This window comes from Sciurus vulgaris (genome assembly GCF_902686455.1).
Source record: "Sciurus vulgaris genome assembly, chromosome: 10".
NCBI lineage: Eukaryota > Metazoa > Chordata > Mammalia > Rodentia > Sciuridae > Sciurus > Sciurus vulgaris.
Genome location: NC_136470.1, coordinates 124,072,920 through 124,098,575, shown reverse-complemented (window position 1 = coordinate 124,098,575; position 25,656 = coordinate 124,072,920). Strand labels below are relative to the sequence as shown.

The following is a 25,656-nucleotide window of genomic DNA, read 5'->3' as shown; positions in this document are numbered from 1 at the left end:
GCAAATTATCTGTGTGACACTGAGCAACTTTTATTTAACCTTTCTGTTTTACTTTGGTAATACCTACCTACAAGGCTGCTATGGGAATTAAAGAATATATGAAATACTTGTACAGTGCCCATTACACAGTTACCTTCCACTGCATTATCTTCCTATGGCTAAAAATAGCACCTCCAATTTTATGGAAATAAAAATTCAGACAGTTGCATTTGGATATTAAGTTATATCTGTTCCAGGTAGCAAATAATCTAAGGTCACCAATTACATATGGTACTAGCAAAGCAAGTTTCAACTATGAATTTACTGCAAGTTGAAAGGCAAATAGAAAGATAAACTTTAGATGATTCTTTTCACAAATTATTTCTCGACTCCTTTTTCTCCTCCTTTCCTTCATTTTTAAACAATCCATTCCTCACTTGATTGCCTTTTTATTTTATCCCTCATTCCCAACTACTTATTCTTATTTTTTTCCCATTACATGTTAAGACAGAAAAAGCAAATGATCATTCGAGTTCTAGGACAGTTCAAACTCTGCCCAGATAACTCATCAATGTTCCCTAAACAGAAAGATGAACATACTATAAAAAGATAAGCAGAGCACTGTGGAGCATACCCGTAATCCCAGCAACTCAAGAGTTTGGGGCAGGAGAATCACAAGTTCCAGCCCAGCCTCAGGAACTTAGCAAGGCCCTGTCTCAAAATAAAAAATAAAAAGGGCTGAGGATACGACTCAGTGGTAAAGTACCCCTGGGTTAAATCCCCAGTACCTAAAAAAAGGATGAGAATGCAAACTTATACAAGAAAGCTCCCTCCTTCCCTAGCACAGAGACAAAGTCATATAACATCTACAGGCTGGCAATGGAATCTTTCAGTACTATCCACAGCCAAGTTTTCCTACTGAAAAAAAAAAAAAAAAGGAAGGAAGGAGTAAGGGGCTTTAAGAAAGTAACACTTTATTAAATTATGCTTCATTTTAACCTTCCTCATTTTAGTGTTAAAAAATAACTTACTCTCAAACTACTTTAAAGGACAAAGACTTTTGGAAGAGGCATCTGCATTATAAATGCTTCCAGAACAAGATTATGTGTTGTGATTAAAAAGCATAAACAGATGAACTACTATTGTACTGCTAGGATTTTGTACTTTTGGATTGGAAAATTCCTATTAATATCTCCAAGTAAATTAATAAGTGTTATCTCAATAGAAGCTTTTTAGTTATTTTTATTTACTGTAACATTCTACAAAGAATTCTGTAGCTCTCTCCTCCTCATCCACAGGGTGGTTTGTTCCAAGACTCTCAGAAACCATAGTGAGTACCAAACCCTACACATACATCTTTTCTTATATATACATACATACATATGATAAAGTTTAACTTACAAGTAATGCACAAAAAGAGATTAACAATAGTAATAAACCAATTATAACATTATACTGAAAAGTTAAATAAATGTGGCCTCTCTTTCAAAATACCTTATTGTACTGTACTTACCCTTCTTATGATGTCAGATGTTACTATCCCTACACAAAGAGATGAAGTAAAGTGAATAACATAGGTAAGGTATTGTGATGTGGCATTAGGTTACTACTGACCTGACATACCTCAGAAGGAAGACCATGGAGCCGTGATAATGTCTGTTGATCACAGGTAATTTGACACCTGAGAAAGGCAAAGCCATGGATGGCAAAACCATGGGTGGGGTAGGAAAAGTACTGTGTATCTCTTTTTTAATGTTGCTACGACAAACCCAAAAACCTTTTCTCCCTCTGCAAACTCTAACCTTGATGCCTTACTATATTATATTGTCTCACTGTGTCACACTATGAAAATGTTAAATGGACACAGTGCATAGATATGTATGCTAAGAACTTCCAGTAGAATGTTTAATTAATCTCCACATCAACATACACAATAACTATTAATAATCCACTTTATAACTAAAGATCTGTACCCTTTATCATTCTCACTAAGCTTTCTTTTCTCATGGAGAAAACTCGAGGTACCCTCTAACTTCAAACTACTTTAAGGAAGATTAACATTTCAGAACCTTCACAGGCATCTCACAAGGAATAGCCAAGTCAAGTGTCCCTTTCTTTAAATTATATTCTTGTTTTTATGAACCCTGTATTAAACTGATTCTCCTTGTACCTTTCCATTTTCTTCTGGTTTCAATGTTTGACTATTCTCTGTCCTCCTCTTGACTTATTTCCTCTTCTCAATATACACTCTGTCTCAAAGCTTGTCCATTTTTAAGACTTTATCATATTACCTTTGGCTGGTTGGCTCCCACATCTATAATTCTGATTGTGTTCTCTCATCCAAGTCATTGTTCAACATTTCTACATGAATGTTGTACTATCGCCTCAAACTAAATAAGCATCAGTTGCAGCTCATCATTCTCATTTTCAAATCCTAGTTCTTCTATTCTTCATCAATCTGTTAATTACAAATCACTATTTTCTCATTCACTCAGACTCCCCTTCAAGTCATACATCGATTTCTGATGGTTTTCCTTTGAAATGTCTCTCACCCATCCTTTTCTGTTCCATTGAAACAGTCACCGCTAAAATCCAACCTTTAAGCAATTTACCTAAATTACCCTATGAGCCCTTGATTCACTGTCCAGTTTGTTCTATATAAAATTCATTCACTCCTCCATCATAATCACTGAATGACTAGTATATGCTAAGTACTGGCTGGGTACTGCCAGGAATCAACAGTGAGCAAGACAGACAACCTTTACGCAGAGGACACATTTAAGAAAATGAACTTTTTTCAAATAAAATAATGATAGATTATGGTATATGTCAAGACAGAGATATAAACACATTACTATCATAAAGGATAGAGAAAAGGAATGTTACTTTAATTAGGGCTTTTAGTTAAAGACAGAATTTCAGATATTTTAGGGTTGAAAGAGGAGGCAATCATGTACATATTTAGAGTGTTCCAAGCAAAGAACACTGCAAAGCACATAGATTCTAGAAGGAAGGCCTTTTACGTAATGGAAAATGACCTAGTTGAATGTGGCTAGAGAATACAAAGGTAGAAAGGTGGTACAATGTAAGGATAAAACAATAGGCACAGGCCCATTTTTAATTTAATAAGAAGTCACTTAAAAAAGAAAAAGAAGTCACTAAAGGATTTTAAGCAAGGAAATTACAATTCAATATACACTGCAACAGAGACTATTGGTGCTCATTAATATGTGTTCTTTTCTTTATTAGTGTACTGCCAGTATTACCTTTGCCAGTCATTCCTACAGTTAGGTAGAATCATGTGACTAGCCATGACGAGCACAATGTAGGTGAAAGTGATATATGCCACTTCCAGAAAATTTCCTTCAAACACACTTCCCCTCTGAAACAAACCTCAAAAGCCACATGATGATTATGGTGGTAAAATAAAAAGACAGAGAAGCCTTAGTCCCTAAGAGACTACATGGAGCTAAGGTATCCCCAAGACACACACTGGACTATTGATTTTTAAAAGTAATATCAAACTTACGTGTTAAGCCATTAAGCCGTTTCTTATTAAGAGTTGTTAGTGTATCATATATCATAGTTAATATATCTTAAAAACCTTTCCCTAGCTGCTGTGTGAAGAAAGAAAATAAAGAATAAGAAAGTAAGAAAATAAGAAAAAATAAAGCTCAAGAATAAAACCAAACTATAAAATGGCCAAAGGACTTAAATATTTCTCCACATATATACAAATAACCAATAAATATATGAAATGATGGTTACTATCACTAGTTATTTGGAAAATATAAATCAAAACCACAAAGAAGTATTATCTCACATTTATTGGTATGGTTATTAGAAAAAGAAAAAAAAAAAACCCAGAATAATAAGAGCTGGTGAGGATGTGGCAGAATTGGAACTTTTTTTTTAATGTAGGGGGAATTGAACCCAGAGGTGCTTTACCACTGAGCTACATCCTCAAGTCTTTTTAATTTTTTGAGACAGGGTCTCTCTAAGTTGCTGACTCTTACTAAATTGCTGATACTGGCCTCCAACTTACAATTCTCCTGTCTCAGCCTCCTGAGTCACAGGGATTATAGGCATGCACCATCATATCCAATGAAATTAGAACTCTTGTGCACAGTTGACAGTAATGTAAAATTGTACAGCAGTTGTGGAAATAGTATAACATTTCCTCTAAGAATTAAAAACAGAATTACTATATGATCTAGCAAAGCCACTTCTGGGTATATATCTGAAAGAACTGAGAGCAGGGACTTGGAACAGATATTTGTACACCCACATTCATAGACATTATACATAACAGCTAAAAGGTGGAAGCAACACAAGTATCCGCTGACAGACAAATGGATAAATAAAATGCCATCTATACATACAATGGAATATTACTGAGACTTAAAGGAGGAGGAAACTTTGATACATGAGGTACATTAGAAACCCACCCTAATGACCTCATACAACACAGATGAATCTAGAGGACATTAGCTGAGATAAACCAGTCACAAAGAGACAAATACCATATGACTCCCTTTATATGAGGTACTTCTAGCAAATAAAATCACAGAAAGATAAAGCTGAATAGTAAGTGGCTGCCAAGAGTTAGGAGAGGAATAGACAGTTGTTTAATGGGCACAGAGTTCCCATTTTGCAAGATGCAGAAGTTCTGGTGACTCACTGCCCAATATGTGAACATATTTAGCACAGTTAAATTATACATTTAAAAAGGTTAAGATGGTAAATTTTGTACTATATGTAGTTTACCACAATTTTTAAAAAATCAATTAAGAGGCCAACAATCCAAATGATGATGGTAGCTTAAACTTGAGTAGTATGTTGACGCAGATAGAGAACAAAAGGAAATCAAGATGCATTTGGAGATAGAAAAAACATGATTTACTGCTGGACTGGCAATGTGAGGGATAGAGTAAGGAAAAGAAAGGTATCAGGTATGACATCTTGCTTTTAGCAATTGAATAAATGGAAACACCATTTAATGAAACAGGAAAGACTAAGGAATGGACAAATAGGTTCAGGCGGTGTTAGGGAGGATACCCAAGTACAGTTTAAGAATGAGGAAATCAAGTCTGCTTTGGTTGATTGAAGTTCAAGATACCCATGGAGATACCCAAGTGGCAACATCAAGGAAACAGCTCAATATATGTGACAAAATGTATTTTCTAAAGATAGATGCAATCTTATCTGCCATACTAAAAGTTCTCCCAACTATGTGATGTAGATCCCACCTTTCAATGGGGGACAGTCACCATCCCTTTCCTTGGCTGAGGCAGAAGGGAAGCTATCCAACTTCCAGGGCTGTCACAAAAGGTATTATAGCTTCTGCTGGGCGCACTACAGGTGCTTATTCTCGGAGCTCAGTCACCATGCTCTAATGAAGCCCAAGTAGACCTGGTAGAGAACTAATCCACAGCCAAGGAACTCCCAGGCAACTGTTAATACCAACCTAATAACAATGAAAGCCACCTTGAAAGTGAATCACTCCTGCCACCAAATGATATAACCTGGAACTGAGAAAAACCAACTCCATCTAAGCCCTACTCAGATTTCAGATTGCAGACCCATAGTTTAAAAAAAAAAAAAAAAGATGGTTTTAACCACTCAGTTGGGGCCGAGGATGTAACTCAATGGCAGAGCACCTGTCTAGCATAGAAGAGGCCCTGGTTCATTCCCAGTACCCTAACAACAACAGCAAAACCTCAGCTATGAAGTGGTTTTTAAATAGAAGTAGATAACTGATAAATGACTCTGAGCTCAGTGCACAGATCTTACCTGGAGACATAAATCTGAAAATTAATTACTTATCAGTACTCTTTAAAAAATCATAAGAATGAACAAGATCACCTAAGGGAGTACACAAGAAAGAAAGAATTCCAGAATGAAGCTCTAAAACCAATATAAAAACTAAGCAAGTAAAAGATGTTATTTCAACTCTAAACTGCAAATTTCTTGTGTATTCTAGTAATCTCATTATCACAAAACTACAGAGGGGCTGTGAATGTGGCTTAGGGGTAGAGTGCTTGTCTAGCATATGTGGGAGGCCCTGGGTTTGATCCCCAGTATAGCAAAAACAAAACGATTTCATCAGAACCTTCTGATATGCTCATATCTGGGCTCTCTTTAATTGGCAATAATTTAATATTTAGGTGATTCTCCTTCCTGTCACAGTCAGGATTCCCTTTGTCTCTCTACAATTTGATCTGTTATTTCCTTTATCACTCACCTTCTTTCACTGATGTTACTCCTTCCTTTTTGCAGCAAATCATTCAACAGCTTTCTGGAGACTGCCTATCTTAAAATGTCTTCTTTCTACACTTCTGCTTATTTAATAATCTAACTGGGTAAAGAACCTAACTTAGAAATCATTTTCATCATCAAAATTTTGAGGGCATTGCTCCCACTGTCTCTATCTCATGAGAATATAGATGAGAATGTGGAATCTCTGTAATGTAATTCATGTCCCACTGTCCCTCAAAGTTTATAGTCTTCTTTGCTCCAAGTATTCCAAAATTTCACTGACATTAATATTGGTGTTTGTGTGCTAGTTATGACCCTCTGCTTCAAAACTACTACTTTTTTTTTTCTGTTTTTCCTAATATTACCACAGCCAAACTCTTCACCTCTCCTATAGACACCTTCACTTCCTAACCAGTCCACAATAGTTCCTCACAGATCTGAATTTAAGCTCCTCAGAGCCACTTCAAACTTCCAAATTTTAATAATTCCAAACTCTTCTTTGTTCTTCCAGTCCTAGGGCTAGTAATTTCTTCCAGCATTTATTTTCTCTGTGATACCTCAATGTTCCTCACTGGTTTTTTGGTTCTCTATTTAGTGTACTAGTTTCCTAGGACCACCTTATTAGAACAACAGAAATTCGTTTATCAGATCTGGAGGCCAAAGTTGGAGATCAAGCTATTTGGCGGAGATCAAGATATTTGGCAAGGCCAAGTCCTCTGAAGGTGTTAGGGAAGAATTTGTTTCAGGGTCTCCCCAATCTTCGGATAGTCCTGCTGAAGGCCATCTTTTCTGTGTGTCTAAATTTCCTTTTTTTTTTTTTTTTTTTTTTTTTTAAAGAGAACATCAGTCATACTGGATTAGAACCCACCCTAATGACCTCATTTTAACATCTCTATAAAGACCCTTATTTATAACTAAGGTCTCATTATGAAGTACTGTGCATTAGGACTTCAACATGCCTTTTTTGGGGGGCGGGGTGTTAAATAATTCAACCTACAACACCTGGCTAAACAATTTTTAATTGTTATAAAGAGTGATTTGGCTCCCATTTTTCTGACTAGATCCTAATTAAATCTATTTTCATTCATTTTTCCAGGGCACCCAGAGCCTCTAAATCTGCAAAATCATGTTCAAGAATTTTTTTTTACTATTATACTGCTAATTTTACCCCTTCTCTTTTTTTTTCTCTTCTTTCTCACTATCACTTGTTATTTGAAAATTCATCTCCCCAAATGACCTCTTCATTTTCTTTTCTCACCTATTTTCCACCTTCTACTTTACAAAAGATCTCCCCTATTTTAACTTTCATCCTTCTTTGAGTATTTTGTTCTTGTTAACTGTTAAAATCTAACTTTCAAAGGCTCTTTTATTGTTCTGATTGCTCCATAACTTTTTTCCTTATTTGCTTTTTTTTCTTATATAAAAGCCTTTCCTGGATGTCTGGTCATTCTTGATGCCTGATTCCATTCAAAAGGAGGAATCTGAAAGCTGTTATGAGTAATTTAGTTTCTTCTCTCAGACTAGTATCTTACTAGCATTCTCTTAGTTCCTACTTAACTAACAGCATTCTGGGAGCCAAATAGGAGAAGCCTCAATAAGGATGCCAACACTGAGCACTTTCACTTAATTAAGCAGGTCTTTAATTATGTCGGGTGTACACCCCCTCTCTGAGGCATTTTTTTTTTTTTTTTCCCTTTCCAGAGAATAAATTTTCAGTCTTCTGCTAGAGCATGAAAAAAAGGCAGTTACTCACAGCCACATCAATGTTTACAATAGCTCAATTCACAATAGCTAAGCTATGGAACCAACCTACATGCCCTTCGACTGATGAATGGATACAGAAAATGTGCTACATATACACAATGGAATATTACTCAGCCATAAAGAATGAAATTATGGCATTTGCTGGTAAATGGATGGAACTTGATACTAGCATGCTAAGTGAAATAAGTCAATTCTTTAAAAAAAAAAAAATCAAAGGCCGAATGTTCTGATATTTGGATATTGACTCACAGCAGGGAGAAGGGGCAGGGAGTGTAGGTTCACTGGATTGGAAAGCAGGGAATGCAGGGGAAAGGAGGTGGTATGGGAATGGGAGACAGTAGAATGAATCTGACATAACTTTCCTATGTTCATATATGAATACACAACCAGTGTAACTCCACATCTTGTACAACCACAAAAATGGGAAGTTATACTCCACGTGTGTGTGTTTATATGTATATATATAAAATACATTTGAGTGTCACGTATAACTAAAAAGAACAAACAAAACCTATTTGGACTAAAAAAAGAAAGGCAGTCACTAAGCTATACTAACTGACCAAGGGATCTAGAGTTAAGCTACTTTTTTGGTAATAGCATTGAGACATAATTCGCATACCATAAAATTCACCCATTTAAAGTGTACAGTTAAATGGTTTTTAGGATGTTCAAAAAGGTATGCAACCATTACCTCAACCAATTTCACAACACATTCATCATCCCCAGTACTAGTCTTGAGCAGTCACTTCCCACTCTCTCTAACCTCCCCCACTCCTGACCTAGCCAAGTACTAATGTACTTTCTGTATCCATAGATTTACATCTCCTGGATATTTCACACAAACAAAATCATAAAATATGTACTTTTATGTATTTAGCATGTTTTTAAGGTTTATTCATGTTATAGCATCTATCATACAATGTTGTAATCTCTTGTGATTCAATTTTCACAGCATTTTTTTAAAGTTTATCCATAACATGTATCAGTATTTTACTTTTTATTGCTGAAAGATATTCCATTGTGTGGATATACATTTTATTGACCTATTTATCAGTTGATGGGCATCTGATTTATTTCTACATTATGGCTATTATTGAGCTGCTATTTTAAATTTTTTTTTTTTTTTTTTTTTTTTTCAAAAGTAACATGCTTCAGCCTGGGGTTGTGGCTCTGTGGTAGAGCACTTGCCTGGCATGTGTGAGGCACTGAGTTCAATTCTCAGCACCACATATAGATAAATAAATAAAATAAAGACTCCTCTACGACTAAAAATTTTTTAAAAATTTTAAAAAGTAATATGCTTATTCTGTATAAAGCTAAACATTACAGAGGTAAAGCATCCCTTTGCCAAGACACTGTTATTCAAATTAAGACTACCTTGCACAACAGGATGAATAGGAGGCTCTGCCTTTTGAGGTACTTCTTAGACTACCATCTTCACCTCCTCCCTGCCAAAAATACCTAATGGTGCCTTCAGAGCCTGAGGATTCTTTTCTACTTTTGCTACTAAGTCTAAGAAGTTTGCCATCAGCTCACTTAATTTGCAGTTTACAAATTTTATTGCTATTATTTCTTCCTCTATTCTCTTTACCAGTGCAATTCAGATGTTTTCAAAATACTCTGTACTACCTTGATGAACTATCAAAATGAGTAAATGTAAATGCATCTCTTCACCCATTTTAACTCAGAAATACTTCTAATTATTTTAACCTTTATTCTTTGTGATATTTGTATATTAAAGCTATAAACTTTCTTTTAAGCATCGTTTTATCTACATCCCTTAAGTTTTGACATAGTCTCATCATTCGCTCAAAATAGGTTTCTTCCCCTAATTCCTGGGTTACTCAGGGCACACTATTCAATTTTCAAACAGCTGGCAATTTTCTAAATTGTATTTTGTTGTTGTTTTTGTAATTAATTTCTGGCTTAATTCCAACGGGCCAAAGAACACACTCTAGAATCGATCATTCATCTAGTATGTGTAAATCTGGGAAAAATTTCCATTCACACTTGACAAAAATTCTGTATTCTATTAGTGCTGGGTGAAATGTTCTATGTGTATAGATTCATTTTTTTTTTTTTTTTACTGTTCAAATATATTACTTTTTCTTATTGTTTTACTAATTACTCAAAGAGGTATGCAAAAATAGCCCATATGACATTATGGATTTGTCTTAATTCTTCTTTAGTTCTGATTTTTTTTTTCTTGCCTACTGGGATAGCAATGATTAGAAAGAATGACAATACACAGTTGAGAAGCATTATTTGTGATAAAATATAATAAATGAAATTTAAAACATAGCTAAGTGTCTTAACAACTGATCAGCAAAAGAAAAAAATTCCAATCTTAAAGGTCTTCTAAAATAATCAAATCTTATTTTTAAAGAAAAGATTTACATTTAAAAAGAAAGAAAAACTTCAAGTATTATGGTCCACCATTAAGGTAGCAAACACATGGTAAGTGTTCAGAAAAAGAAAAGGGGGAAAGCAAAGAAAATCATTCAACAAAACAACTGCTGAAAACTTTTCAAATTTTGGGAAAGATATGAACAGCAAGTTCCAGGTTACTCCAAAGGACCCTAAAAGATTCAACCAAAATCCTTACCAAGACATATCACAGCCAAACTTTCAAAAGTATAATACAGCTAGGGATGTAGCTCCAGACTAGCATGCATGCTTAGTGATTCAATCCCTGGCACCACAAATTAAAAACAAACTATAAGACAGAGAAAATTCTAAAAGCAGCAAGAGAAAAACACCAAGTCACTTATACAGGAATCCCATTAGAATAAAAGTAGACTTCTTATATGAGAAAATGGGATGATGACATATTCAAAGTCCTGAAAGAAAAAAAATTGCCAGAAGAATATTATACCAAACTAGACATGGTGGCACATGGCTGTAATCCCAGCACATCTATAATCTCAGCAACTGAGGAGGCATGGGCAGGAGGACCATAAACTCAAGGTCATCCTCAGCAATTTAGCAACTGTCTCAAAACAAAAAGTAAGAATGGCTGGGGATGTAGTTCAGTGGTCAGAAACCCTGGGTTCAATATTCAGTACTGCTTAAAAATAAAAAATTAAAAAACAACTATATCCAGCAAACCAATCTTTCAGAAAAGAGGAAAAAATTAAGTCCAAGACAAAGACAAACATAAACTGAAGGAATTTATTGCTCTCAGAATAACCCCACAAAAAATGCTGAAGTTCCTATACCAGAAGCAAAAAGCTAACCATCACAAAAACACGTATCAACTACAAAACTCAACAGTAGTGGAGATACACAAAAGAGAAAGGGAATCAAACACTATTGATACAGAAAACCACCAAACCACAAAGATTATCAAGAGGAAGAAAGGAACAAAGGATATACAAAACACTCAGAAAAAAATTAAAAGGATGACAAAAGTTATCTTTCCTTATCAATAACTTTGAATGTAAATGGACTAAAATCCTATTAAAAGACACAACCTGAATGGGTGGATAAAAATACTAGACTCAATAATATGCTCCTCACAAGAAACTCACTTTACCAGCAAACAGGCACAGACTGGAAGAGAAAGATACATGATGCAACAGAAGTTAGAAGGAATAAATACATTTATATCAGATAAAATATGCTTTAAATCAAAAACCGTAAAGAGACGATCATTACCTAATGATACATGGCTGTGTAATTCTTCTTCTTCTTAGCACATGGGACATTCTCCAGGATACACCATATATTATGCCATGAAATAGATCTTGGCAAATTAAAAAAAATTCAAATTACAGTCAGTATCTTCTGTAACCACAAAGGTATAAAACTAGAAATCAACTTTGGAAAGTGTACAAATATGTGAATTTCCTACAACATCCTCTTAAATAAGCTATGGGTTGATTAGGAAATTTAAAGGGAAATTTAAAAATGTCTTGAAACAAATTAAAAAGAAAGCACAACACACCAAAACCTATGGGATACCGAAAGGGCGGGGGGACGTCCTAAGAGAGAACTTTATAGTAATAAGAGCCTATAACAAAAAAACAAGATTTCAAGATGGGGATATAGTTGAGAGATAAGAGTCCTCTTTGGTGTGGTACACACCTGTAATTTCAGCTACTTGGGAAGTTAAGGAAAGAGGATCACAAGTTCACGGCCAGCCTGGGCAATTTAGTAAGACCTTGTCTAAAATGAAAAATAAAAAGGGTTTGGGATGTATATCAGTGGTACAGCACCCCTGGGTTCAATCCCCAGTGCCACAAAAACAACAACAAAACAACAAAAGAACACCACATCCAAGAACATTTCAAATAACCTAATGATGCAATGCAAGGAACTAGAAAAGAACAAATCAAATCCAAAACTAGAAGAAAATTAATAAGTAAGCAAAGATATAAGTAGAAATAAAGGTTAAAAAGAAATTATCAATGAAATTTCAGTTATTTGAAAAGATAATCCCAAAACTAATAAACCTTTAATTATACTAAACAAGGGGAAAACAGGAGAAGGAAGACCCAAATAAATAAGATCAGAGATGAAAAACCAGACATTAAAACTGATACTACAGAAATACAAAGGATCATTAAGGAATACAATGAACAACTATACCTCAACAAACTGTAAAATCTAGAAGAAATGGATACATATCTGGACACCTAACTTACCAAAGTTGAGCAATTAGCACAGGGAAAATCTGCACAAACTAGCAATAAAACTTTCCCAAAAAAGAAAAACCCAAGACCAAAAGGTGACACTACTGAATTTCACAAATCTTTTAGAAAATTATGCCAATTTTTCTTGAACTAGTTCGAAGTACTGGAAGGATGGGAAACTTCCCAAATTTACCCTATACCAAAACCAGAAAAGGATACACACAAAATAGGAAATTATAGACCAGTATCTCCAATAATAACAGACAGAAAAATGCTTAACAAAATACTAGCAGATCAAATTCAAGAACATATCATAAAAAGATCATATACTATGAACAAGTGGGATTTATCTTAGGAATGCAAGGATAGTTCAATATATGCAAATTGATAAACCTAACACATCACAAAAATAGAAAGGATTAAAAATCATATGATTGGATGATGGGGATATAGTTGAGAGATAAGAGTCCTCTTTGCAGATGACATGATTTTATAAGAAAAACCTAAAGATGCAATCAAAAAAATTAAAAATAAATTAGGACAACTACAAGATATAAAAATCAACATATAAAAATTAGTAGCATTTTTATATGCCAAGAATAAAACTGCTAAGAAAGAAATCAAGAAATCAATGCCATTCATAAAATCTACAAAAATAAATACCTATGAATAGATTTAATCAAGGAAATGAGAGACCTCTTCAATGAAAAGTATAAAACACTCATGAAAGAAACTGAAGAGGATGCAAAACAACAGGACATTCCACATTCATGGACTGGAAGAAAATATTGTTAAGATGTTCATAATACCCAAATCAATCTATAGATTTAATGTAATTCCTACCAAAATATCAAGGACATTTTCACAGAAATAGAAAAAAACAGTCCTAAAATTTGTATGAAACCACAGAGAAGTATATAACCTTAGAATAGTGGTTACCAAAGCCATGGAAGTGTTTGGGGTGGCTGGGGGGTGGGGGGTGATGAAGAGGTGGTTAATAGGTACAGAGGTGGAGCTGGATAGAAAAATGACTTCTGAAGCACATTAGGATAGCTATAGTTGATAATGAATAAAATACTTCAAAGTAACTATGAGGGATCATTGCTCCTAACACAAAGAAATGAGATATAGTTGAGGTGACAGATATACCAATTACCCTGATCTGATCCTTAAGTGTTGTACATAAGTATTCAAATGTCACACTGCATCCATAAATATATGCAATTACTATGTGTTGATTAAAATTAAAAATATATTTTTGAAAAATAAGATAAGATTGCGGGTGGGGGTGGGACCTGCTGGGGATGGGACCCAGTACCACTGAGTTACATCCCAATCCCTATATATATTTATATATTGTCTATGTTGCCTTGGTTGGCCTCAAGCAGGCAATCCTCCTGCCTCAACCTGAGTAGCCAGCATTACAGGAGTGCACAACCACACCCAGCAAAATAAGAAAAAAATACAAATGAGATTTTACATTAAATAAGTATCCTCTCTCTTTGATCATACAGTAGTATCCTACCAATTCTTACTCGTAAATTTCATGACATGCCTAAGATTAAGTTAAATAGCTTCAGGAAATTCCAAGTTTATAAACTTCAGTTTCTTTGTAGGAAAACAAGCAGTAGTCTACAAACAGCTTTATTAATAGAAAACAGAAACAGTCTAACAAACACAAAGTAGGCAAAACTTTTTATATAAACAACCAGATAGTACATATTTTAAACCTTCTGTGTTGCCACAGTCTCTTTCACATATTCGTCTGTTTTAATAATCCTTTAAAAAAATTTTAAAGCAACAAAGTTTCAGAAGCTAAATGACAGGTGGACAATTGGTAACTAAATTATTTAGTGAATTTCAGAAAGGTGAAGCCTAAACCAGGAATTGGAAAACCCAATTTATGCCCTAAAATTCTTAAGAGTCAGGAACTGGCAGTACACAGTACTCCCTAAAAGGCAAGAGGGAGTTAAATATATGAAGACTGGATAAAAGCAGTCTGAGAAGCAATTGAATACTTAGTCTCCCAAATCTACCTGACTATTGTCTACCCTAGACTCACTAACAGAAGTTTGTTGGTTTACTCTCTAAAAAGTGTTTCAGTTGTCGTTTCAGAATCCCAAAAGTAGAGGCCACCAGATACACTTGAAGTCTGTGTACCTTACCAAATACAGGGGAAAGAGAAATACACTGCCTTACTCCAAACACAAACACACACACACACACACACACACACACACACCCTTGATAGTCAACCTTCAGTCCTGAGGTAAATTTAAGTTTTCCTTCATGTTCATGGCCCAAAAGTAAACACCTCGTAGACAACAGGTTTTTCACCAAAACACTTGCTCACTTTAGAATATCATGCCATGAAGTTCAAAGTCAGTGAATTCCAATTACTGTAGGCTTTTTAGTTACTGATCACTCAAGGGTTACACATCTAAAGTAAGACTCAGACATAACAGAGACAAAAGGAAATGGAGGAAAAAAAATTTAGAACAAACAGTCTACAAGGAGATAAAAATTGGGTTTTGTGTTTTGTTTTGGTTTTTGGAGTTTTGTTTGTTTTCTTTAATAAGCCATTTAAGCCAGGTGTAGCAGCCCAGATCTACAATCCCAGCAACTCAGGAGGCTGAGGCAGAAGGATCAAAGTATGAGGCCAGCCTGGGCAACTTGGTGAAACCCTGTCTCAAAATAAAATAAAAAGAGTTGGGTGTGTTGGCACATGCTTGTAATCCCAGTGATTTGGGAGGCTGAGGCAGGAGGATCCCAAGTTTGAGGCCAGCCTGGGAATTTAGCAAAGCTCATCTAAAAAGAATGAAAAATAAAAAGGACTAAGGTGGGACTGCAGCTGGAGCTCAGTGGCATAGCACTTGTCTAGCATGTGTGAAGCACTGGGTTCAATCCTCAACACCACATAAAAATAAATATATAAAAAGTATTGTGTCCATCTACAACTTAAAAAAATTTTTTTTTTATAAAAATGGGCTAGGATGTAGCTCAGTGGTAGAGTGCCCCTGGGCTCTATCTCCAGTGCCACAAAAAATAAATAAATAAATAAATAGTCTTTTATAGCCTCAGAAATCAGAGGAGAATCTGCATCCATGAAAAAATCACAGGATGGGGCTGAGGATATAGCTCAGTTGGTAGAGTGCCTGCCTCGCAAGCACAAGGCCCTAGGTTCAATCCCCAGCACCGCAAAAAAAAAAAAAAAAAAAAAAATCATAGGATGTTATATTAAAATGAATTTTTCAGCGAACAAAAAAAGAGCTTTTGAGAAATCAAAATCCTGACAGCAAAAATGGAAAATTCAATAGAACATTAAGGAAATAAAGTACATATTTCCAAAACCTAGGAGATGAAAAAGATGAGAGAAAAGAAAATTAGAAAACTAGTCCAAGAGATACAAATAAACGACAAATTTCAGAAAAAGAAACAAAAGCAGAAATCACAGTTAAAGATCGTATGCCCCACCTTCCCCAAATTCTTATGTTGAAGTTTTAACTCCCACTGTGACTGTGTATGGAGGCAGGGCAGTTAAGGAGGAGGTAACTAATATTAAATGAGGTCATAGAGAAGGACCTTAAACAAAAAAGGGGGGTAGAGATCTCTCCCCACAGAAAAACCAGATGACAGGTGTCATCAGAAACTAATCCTGACTGCACCTTGGACTTCTAGCCTCTAAAACTGTGAGAAAATGAATTTACACTGTTTAAGTCATCCAGTTTGTGTTATTTTACAATGGCCCTAGCAGATTAATATAACCGTCAATGAATAATTTAAGAAAATTTCCCAGAACTAAGGAACATAATTCCACAGTTTTAGAAGATACAACATCCAAGAAAACACATTAAAAATAGATGTAGACCAGTTATACTTCATTTATCTGTGTGTCAAAATGCATTCTACTGTCATTTATAACTAATTAGAACAAATTTAAAATATAGATGTATACCAAGTCACAACCTTATGAAATTTCAGAATACAAGAAATACAAAATTCCAGAAAGGAAAAAGAAATTAATGATCAAGAATCAGAATATTTTCAGAATTCCCAAATGGATGACAAGTTAGAAAAGAATGAAGTAATAATGCCATCAGAATTCTCAAAGAAAATTATTTTCAACCTAGAATTTGTTACCTAAACAAATCAAGTAAGAATACAAAAACAACAAAGATTTCAGTGATGTAAGATCTACTGCAATCTACTGCATGATATACTCTGTCAATGGGGGGGCTAAACAAAAAAAGACAAGAGTCATAAATTTTATATAACTGGAGAAATTCCAGAAAACTACAATGTATCAACCATATAGGACTGGTTCAAGTAGGTTCAAAAACTGCTGGATTTGTAATTACAGTATATTCATCCAACTGAATACTATCATCAGTGAAAAAGGGCTGCTGCACCCAACATCACGGATGAAGATCATAAACACCATGTTGAGCAAAAGTAGTCAACCACAAGAGTGTGTGTGTGTGTGAGAGAGAGAAAGAGAGAGAGAGAGAGAGTTTCTACTTACATGAAGTTCAAGAATAAGCAAAAATAATTTATAGTGATAAAGGTCAGAAGAGTGATTATTTCTGAGGGGAAGATAAGGAATATTGATTAGGAGAGGGTAGGATGGTGTCTTTTAAAGCACCAGATACATTCTATGTCTTGATCTGGACCATGGGTTACATGATTATCTACAAATACAAAAATATGTTGAGGTACACATTTAAATATGTTCATAGGTAATAAAAAAATTAAATTTTTCAATTGGATACAACAGGAACATATTTTTAAAAAGGAAAAATGTTTAAAGCCTCATACAAAAGATCTTTATTTCAGAACTAGTTAAAATAGCAAAACAAACATACACACACACACACCTGGAAATAACATTTAATAAATTAATGTCATTCCAACCCTGGATTTTTCTGGCATGAAAGAAAAATTGTTATTTGGCATCTTCCTGTTTCTAGCAAGCAAACAATACCAATTAACCAAAGGGAACCATCTGGCTACAAGGAAAAGTATGTTCACAGGCTCAGAGGCAAAGAAGAGCTTAGCTATTCAAGGCCCTAAGAAGAAAGGGAGAGAGGCAAGAAAAATCACCAAGAAACCAGCAAAAGCCATTATCATGTAAGGCCTTATAGGGTTTTTCTGAAGGACATGGGAAGGAAATGAAAAGAAACATAGAAAGCAAAAGTAACTGATTTTCTAGAGCAGCAAGCAGAGTTACTGGGATGCGGATATGTTGCACATGAAATATTTTAAATGTTTCTAATTTTTTTCATTATGTAGCTCTATCACAGATAACTTGTCCAGCATGTACAAGGCCCCGAGTTTGATCCCTAGCACAGTCAAAAATAATAATAATAATAATATAATACCTGGAAGTGACAGTCTTTTTTTTTTTTTTTTTTTTTTTCCTCCCCTTTTCTCCTCACAGGATTGGGTGCTCTACCAATGAGCTACATCCCCAGTTCTTTTCAAATTTTTATTTTGAGACAGGTCTCACTACATTGCCCAGGCTGGCCAGGAATTTTCCATCTTCCCATTTTACCAGCCCATGTCACTGGGATTACAGGCTTGTGCCATGCATCAAGCTGATCAAGCATTTTTAAGGAATATCTTCAACATCCTATTAAATTAACAAAATGTCTGCAATATAGCTGGAATACTTGTGCAGAGCATATTAAATTCTTTGTTATATCTCTTACATGAGCTGCTCTACACTGTGACATGATTTGGAGAATATCTGCTGAAATCTTTGGAAGAAAAGGCTGATTCTTTTTTCAAAAATATTCTTGAAAAGCATCAGTTCTTCAAAAAACTCCATATATTCTCACTGTTTTCTTTACTCAATTGGTCTATCTGACCAAAAGCAGAAGTCCTTCATACCATACCAAAATCCAGTTTTCCAATCCGTAAGTATAATTTAGAAAAAAGGAACAAGAGAATTGGTGTTTCAACAGTTTATTTTAGATAGTAATTTATTTAAACAAATAAAAACAAATCATTATTAACAACCAAAAAGTAAATGAAAAACAGCTTGTTTCAGACCAAAAGAGGAAACATTCATTCTCTCCTGAATGATTTCACCCAATAGTTTTCTATGCTGTTTTAAACCATTCAACTCTTGCTACTTACATATAAGAAAAATATCAAGACAATCCTACACTGCCTCTATTAACATAAAGAGTTAAGGGGTTGGGGGGGGAATGTGAGGGGAAAATATATAAAATCTAACTTCCCAAAACAGAACGAGACTTTTAGAATGTTTTGCTCAACAAACAGATGTACTGCTGATTCTTAACAGACAAGATGACAAAAAGCAGCAAAATGTGATTTGTGCTTTTCTAATGACAGTACTAGAACATCTAGCTAGATTTAGTTGTATGATACACCCTCCAGGTTTTCTCCAAACCTGCACTACTTCAGTCATTCTGCATTACCTTCAAGGACCCCAGATTTATCCTCTTTACCAAGAAGTTCAAACAAAAGAACTAAATTTCATTCATTCTTTAGTGGGTCACAGAACTCAACCGTAGAGATGACAGTATTATTTTTGCTGATGCTCTAATGCTGTTAACAAAGCTAACAAGCATAGAAAAAGATTGTATATAGATACAGTCAAGCACACTGGCCCATGCCTACAATCCTGGCAAGTGACTTAGGAGGATCACATGTTCAAGGTCAGCCTCAGCAACCTACCAAAAAGTAACTTATTGAGACCCTGTCTTAAAAAACAAAAAGGGATGATAATGTAGCTCAGTGGTAAAGATCCCTAGGTTCAATCTCCAGTACCCCCTGGGAAAAAAAAAAAATATGTACATATGCACATATGGATAAATAATATATATAAAGAAAAGGTTGTATGTAGACTTGAAATTATTGGTTGTAATAATTTATAATGAATTCACAATGCAAGTCATGAAGGTTCCCCTGGTTTACCTCAAAAAACATGAGGTAAATATGACAAAAGATGAGTAGCAGTATAGTTCTATAAATACACAAAACTTGAAAAAAAGAGATCAGATTTGCCTCACAGCAAGATGTGTGAATTTTAGTGAAGTTATGCCATATGGATTTCAATTTCCCTATCTATAAAACGAAAAGTTGGTTTCTAACATTCCAGCAATAATATTCTATGATACTATCACACAGGTAGACAAAAAAATATAACAAAAAAAAAGGCCTATGAGTTCAAAGAAAAGCAACATCACAGGAAACAAAACACTTGGAAGACTGTACTGAAGCATCAAAAATGTAACTTCAACAAAAATTTTTATTTGCTACCTGGACAATTTAAGGGGAAATTTTCATTTTAAAGAGTAGGCAGCCTACATATATTTCAATATTCAAAGTTTCGAAAGGTATGAATAAAAAGGCTAGAAAAATACACAGTGCAAGTGAGAATGATTATTTTTGTTAGAATGTACAGTTCCTATAGAGAAATACTTCTGGCATTAGAAAAGTAGGTTTTGAGCAGATTGTTGAAAGGCTATGAATTCTGAACTATGCTCTGTAGATAACAGAAAGACATCGCTGGTTTCTCAACAGTGAGGGATATGTTCAAAGCATTGTTTTTTAAGATCTAGCAGCAGTCACGACAGAGTTGTAAAAAAGTCAGGAAGAAAATCCAGTTAAAGCTGGTGTGCAATTCAGATAAAAATTAAAACAGTGCAGAAATGTAAAGAAACATATTTTTCTTTTTTTAATTTGCAGTGCTGGGGACTGAGTCTTTTACATGCTACCTAGGTGCTCTACCACTAAGCTACCTATCCCACCCAAACATTTATTGTAAAGAAAATGAAGAAAAAGTGAATGTTAAGTTAGGAGGATAGAAATGAAACAGGTTTGTGTCTGGGTAACTAAAAGCATACTGTTATACAATGTCACCAAAACAGTCAGCATATGGAATGTTTTGAAGGGAAGACTTCCTAAGTTCTGACTCTGACATAGATTTTGACTTATAAGGATCATCCAGAACTAATTGCTGCCTTAATTTATCTTTAAATGCCATATTCAGCCTGTCAGTTTTCTTCCTAAAACAGCACAAAAGGACTTTAGGAAAAATTTTTTCAATGTTCAATGATTTCAAGAACTCTCGCAGCTGGAGTTGTGGCTCAGTGGTAGAGCGCTCCCTAGCATGCAGGAGGCCCTGGATTCCATTCTCAACACTACATAAAAAATAAAGATATTGTGTCCACCTACAACTAAAAATAAAATTTTTTTTAAAAATTCTCTTCAATTTTACTTATCAATTAAATAATCATTTAATTTCTGGTGTTGCTGGAGAACTTTCTGACATTTTTCCATATTATCAAAGTAAGTAAATTTATTTTTTCTCACAAGGGACTTATTTACAAAAAGAATCACATCAAATCTACTAAGGTTTGGAAAGAAAGTTCTCAAATGTCCAAAAGAAAAATAAGAAAAACAAGAGCATAAGTATCAATGTCTAATCAAACATGACAGTATATTTCGAGTTTTATTTATGTGAACCTGAGAGTACAGGGAAAATCTAGACAAAAATATAATACTTAGAAAAATAAGACAAATATCTTCAAATTTAATATGCGAACATAAGCAGAGCAGACTTTCATACTCAGCAAACTATGTTTATTGGTGCTAAGCCGAATCCTCCAGATCCCACTTTTCCCAAAGAAAATGTTTGACCACAAATGAAATGAATGTAATATTAACCAACCAATGCGTAGGTGAGTTACTAACAAGATTAACAATTACCAAAAAACTTTCTTCTTGGGTTATTTCCCCCACCTACTCCGAGACCTCACTGAAAGCTGAGACTTTAGGTACAATGATTTCCAGGTTAGTTTAAGAAATCGTTATGGTTGGTTTGCCGTAAAGCTATCAAAGTAAGATTTTTAAAAATGAAGACCTCTTGCAACACTTTTTCAGCCAGACGCTGGGCTTCACTGCTCCCCTCCCAAGATGAGGTTAGTTCTCTGAACCTCGCCTCATTCTTTCCTAACTCGTAAGGCTTCTTACCTAATGTAACGGGCAGAACTGTTTTCAAATGACTTCGGTCCATCAGTTCGACATCTAACTGAGAGCCTGCGTGATGGTTATCAGCTTTAAACAAAACCCAGCCTCCCCAGCCTCTAACGGTGAATTAACTTGTCTGGAAACACATTAGAGGACACAAAATCAACCTATGGAAAAAAATTTTTTTTTTTTTTTTACCGGACATGCCACAACTCATGTCAAAAGCTCAAAGCCCAAGCAACTCGCGCACAAAGCTAAAGCGGGTCGTCACCCTGAAAAGTTAACACCCAGATTTCCACCAGATCGAGGAGAACGGCCGGGCCGCGAGGGGGAGGGGCAGAGGGCGCGCCCCGCGGACGTCCGCCGCGCTCGGGGCACCGGGGGCTCCCCTCTCGGGGCTGGAGGTGCGAGCGCCCTTCTTTCCCCACCGCGTCCCTACCTTCCCGGCCTCGGAAGACGCCAGAGCTGGCCACAGGACTTTATCAGGAGGAACACGGAGGCAGCGCACGGCGCCCTCGACCTTCCAGCCTCGCAGGGGCGGCGTTCCGGGAGCAGGAGGGAGGCCGCGGGGTCGCCCCGAGCCGCGGCGCAGACGCCCAGCCTCCGCCGAGCGGCCTCCCCGCCCCCTCCGGCTCAGCTCCGCGCCGGCAGACGGCGCCCCCGGGGCTAACTTCGCCGGGGAAGAGGAAGCGAGAACAGGCGGTGTGCACCGGCGGGGGACGCAAGGGCTGTGTGTGTCTGCCCGCCGGTAAGGCCGTCTCACCTTCCCTCTGCCGTGCCCAGGCGGCTCCAGTCAATTGAGGAGGGCACCGGGACGCCGCCGGGATGGCCGTTACGGCACGAGGCCTGCACTCCGCCGCCGCGTAGCTCTCTGGAGAGGGGCGGGGCGCGCGGCGAGAGGGCGGGTCCGCGCGGGCAGGAAACCCTTTCCCGGCCCAATCTGGTACGCTCAGTCCCCGCTTTCTCCGTCCCTGACGCGACAGCGGTCTGCGCCGTTCCGGGATTGGGCGAGCCCACCTGTCAATCAAGTGCTGTGCTGGGTGTTGAGTGAGCTGAGGCTGCGCGATGGTAAGGGAGAGGTTGAGGAGCGCTGGGCCTGGTGGTGACTCTCGGCTTTTCCCTCCCCGGCTCCTTTTGGCTGATGACTTTGATCCTCCCTGCTTAGCGCTACTGCAGAAATCCCACAGCAGACAAGACTGCGTCCCGAGTTCAGCCCTAACTGCCTTGGTTTCCTCCTGATTTGCGCACCTGAACAGGATCCTCCCAGCTGAAGATTCTTAGGGGGAGGGAGCGACAAAGAAAAGCAAACTCCTGGAAATGGAAAACTAGGAGGTGGGAAATGTAAGACTTATGCTTAATTTGAGCCACAACCAAAATAAACTGAGTCTAAGGGTCCTCAAAGCGTCCTTGTGCGAGTCGTGTCTTCCACTCTCAGCTTAACAGCCCTGTTTTTAAAAGTACTGTTACCTTCCCAGCTTGATCTGCCCATTCTTAGCGGCTTGGCTCCAGCCACCTGCTGGGGTATCAGTGAATTGGTCCTCCCGCACTCCAGTACTACAACCCCACCACCACCACCTCCACCAAAAAAAAGAAAGAAAGAAAGAAAAAACCTTCCTCCTTCCCAAAGGTCTTTGTGATTTGGTTTAGGTGTCGCTATTCAGGGAAGCCTGCAGGGTTAAGAACCTTTCTAGGAACAGGTATTTCCCTACCTGAACTGTAGCCCTTCCTTGATTGTAAACTCCATTAAGTCAGGAACCATGTTAGCGTTCACTTTTTCCCCAGTGCCTAACACATGATACGTGGTCAATATTTCTGTTGAAGGCATTAATGTATTTTACTTTTGATCTTGGACCTGACTGCAAGTCTCAAAAATTCACTAGAGTGCTAAGGATGTATGTGGTTAACCTGCCTTGTGTAGGATCACAAGGAAAAGTATGAATTACCTATGGTCCCTTCTAGCCTCAAGTTCGCTGAGACAAGTAGACGGTGAAAGTTAAAAATAACTACTGTCTGTCTGCATTCCATTATTAGTGTCCAAATTGAAAAATGCAAAAGAATTTTGAATTTAAGGGTTTGAATAAAGTTGAGGGTTATGATATCTACTACGGACTGAATCGTATCCCTGCAAAATTCATTGCGAAAGTCCTAACCCCCACATGACTGTATTTGGAGATGGACTTTAGTAGGTAAGTAAGGTTAGGACAGGGCACAGTGGCATATGCCTGTAATCCCAGTGACTCCAGAAGCTGAGGCAGGATGATCTCGTGTTCAAAGTCAGTCTCAGCAATTTAGCGAGGCCCTAAGCAACCGCAGGGACACCCTGTCTCTAAATAAAAATACAAGAAATAAATAAGGGCTGGGAATGTGGCTCAGTGATTAAGTGCTTCTGGGTTCAATCCCCAGTACAAAAAAAAGGGGGGGGGGGGGCGGTAAGTAAGGTTCAATGAGGTCAAAAGGGTGAGGAATTAATTAATCCTATAAGATTAGCGATTTTATTTATTTATTTATTCATTTGGTGCTGGGGATCAAACCCAGGGCCTTGTGCTTACAAGGCAAGCACTCTATTAACTGAGCTATCTCCCCAACCCCATGATTTTATCTTTAAAAACAAAAAGAAAAACGCGTTCTCCACCATGTGAGAACACTGAGAGAAGACAGTCTTCTGAAACCAGGAAGAAATCCCTCACCCAAAATCAACCATGCTTGATCTTGGACTTCCAAGCTCCCTTAACTGTGAGAAAATAAAATTCCTATTGTTTAAGCCACCCAGCCTGTAATATTTTGTTATGGCAGCCCAAGTTAACATAATGGTTTCCTTGTTACTTGATACATTTTATAATGTTTATGAGTTGACAAACTATTATATTAATTTTGAAGAAACCATTGTCCAGAAGTTGAAACTAGTTCTCCAAAATCAGTGAACATAGTAGAACCTGACTCCACTTCAGTTCAAATTCAGCATGTGATGGAGGCAGAAGGTATGCATACAAAAATGACAAATAAAATACAATACTTGAGTTGACATAATTTATACCACTAATTAACCCAGAAAAAATATGCTTAAATCATAAATTTAGTTTTTATTTTGGAAAAGAATCTGTATATTGAAGGAGCCATGATCTGAGTAGACCCTTCCCAAGATTTTGATCCAGATGCGTTAGCTACTGTATGCCACCTAGTCAAGCAATAAAAGATGTTTGGGGCTGTAGGGTAGAAGCTCAGTGTAGAGTGTTTGCCTGGCTTACACAAGGGCCTGGGTTTTATCCTCCACACCACAAAAGAAAAAAAAGCAGATGCAAATGAGGGAGAGGCTCGAGGCCAGTCACCAGGACTTGGTGAGACCCTATCTCAAAAATATATTTTTAAAGAAGCACTAGGGGCTGGGCACACCTGTAATCCCAGCAGCTCTGGAGATCGAGGCAGGAGAATTGCAAACTCAAGGCCAACCTCAGCAATTTAGTCACACCCTAAGCAACTTAATGAGTACCTGTCTCAAAAAAAAATTTTTAAGGAGTTCGGAATGTAGCTCAGTAGTAAAGCACCTCTGGGTTAAATCTTCAAACCAAAAAAAACTGGGGATGTAGCTCAGTGGTAGAGCACTTGCCTTGCCTACCATGTGCTAAGCCCTCAATTCCCAGTACTGCCAAAAAAACAAAACGAAAAGACAGGCTTTTGTGCACACATGCACACCCACCCACACACACACATAAAACCTCCATCAAAAATATATGAGCAGGGGATTAGGTTGTGGCTCAGTGGTAGAGCACTTGCCTAGCATGTGTGAGGCACTGGGTTCCATTCTCAGTATCACATATAAATAAATAAATAAGTAAAATAAAGGTTCATTGACAACTAAAACATATATTTAAAAAAAAAAAAATATATATATATATATATGCAAGAGGAGTTGATTCTTGAGTCACCCTCGCACAGCCTAGGTGTTGCCAGCAAGTCATACACTGTTCTGGCCCACCCTACTCTGTAATACTCAAAGTCTTTTCTCTTTGAGATGCTTAAGGAA

The 25,656-nt window shown here is 36.8% G+C and overlaps 1 protein-coding gene across 2 annotated transcripts in view; it reads right to left on the bottom strand.

Annotated features, from left to right (window-relative positions):
* Positions 1-22,553, bottom strand: part of NCK1 (NCK adaptor protein 1) — a 67,181-nt gene extending 44,628 nt beyond the window's left edge. The window contains exon 1 of one of the 2 annotated variants that reach the window (XM_079154993.1): positions 22,399-22,553. The gene's annotated coding sequence lies outside the window, so the exon portion shown is untranslated. Of the gene's footprint in view, positions 1-22,074 lie in introns of both variants that reach the window. The other variant, XM_079154994.1, reaches the window with a different exon arrangement.
* Positions 22,554-25,656: the final 3,103 nt, after the last annotated feature.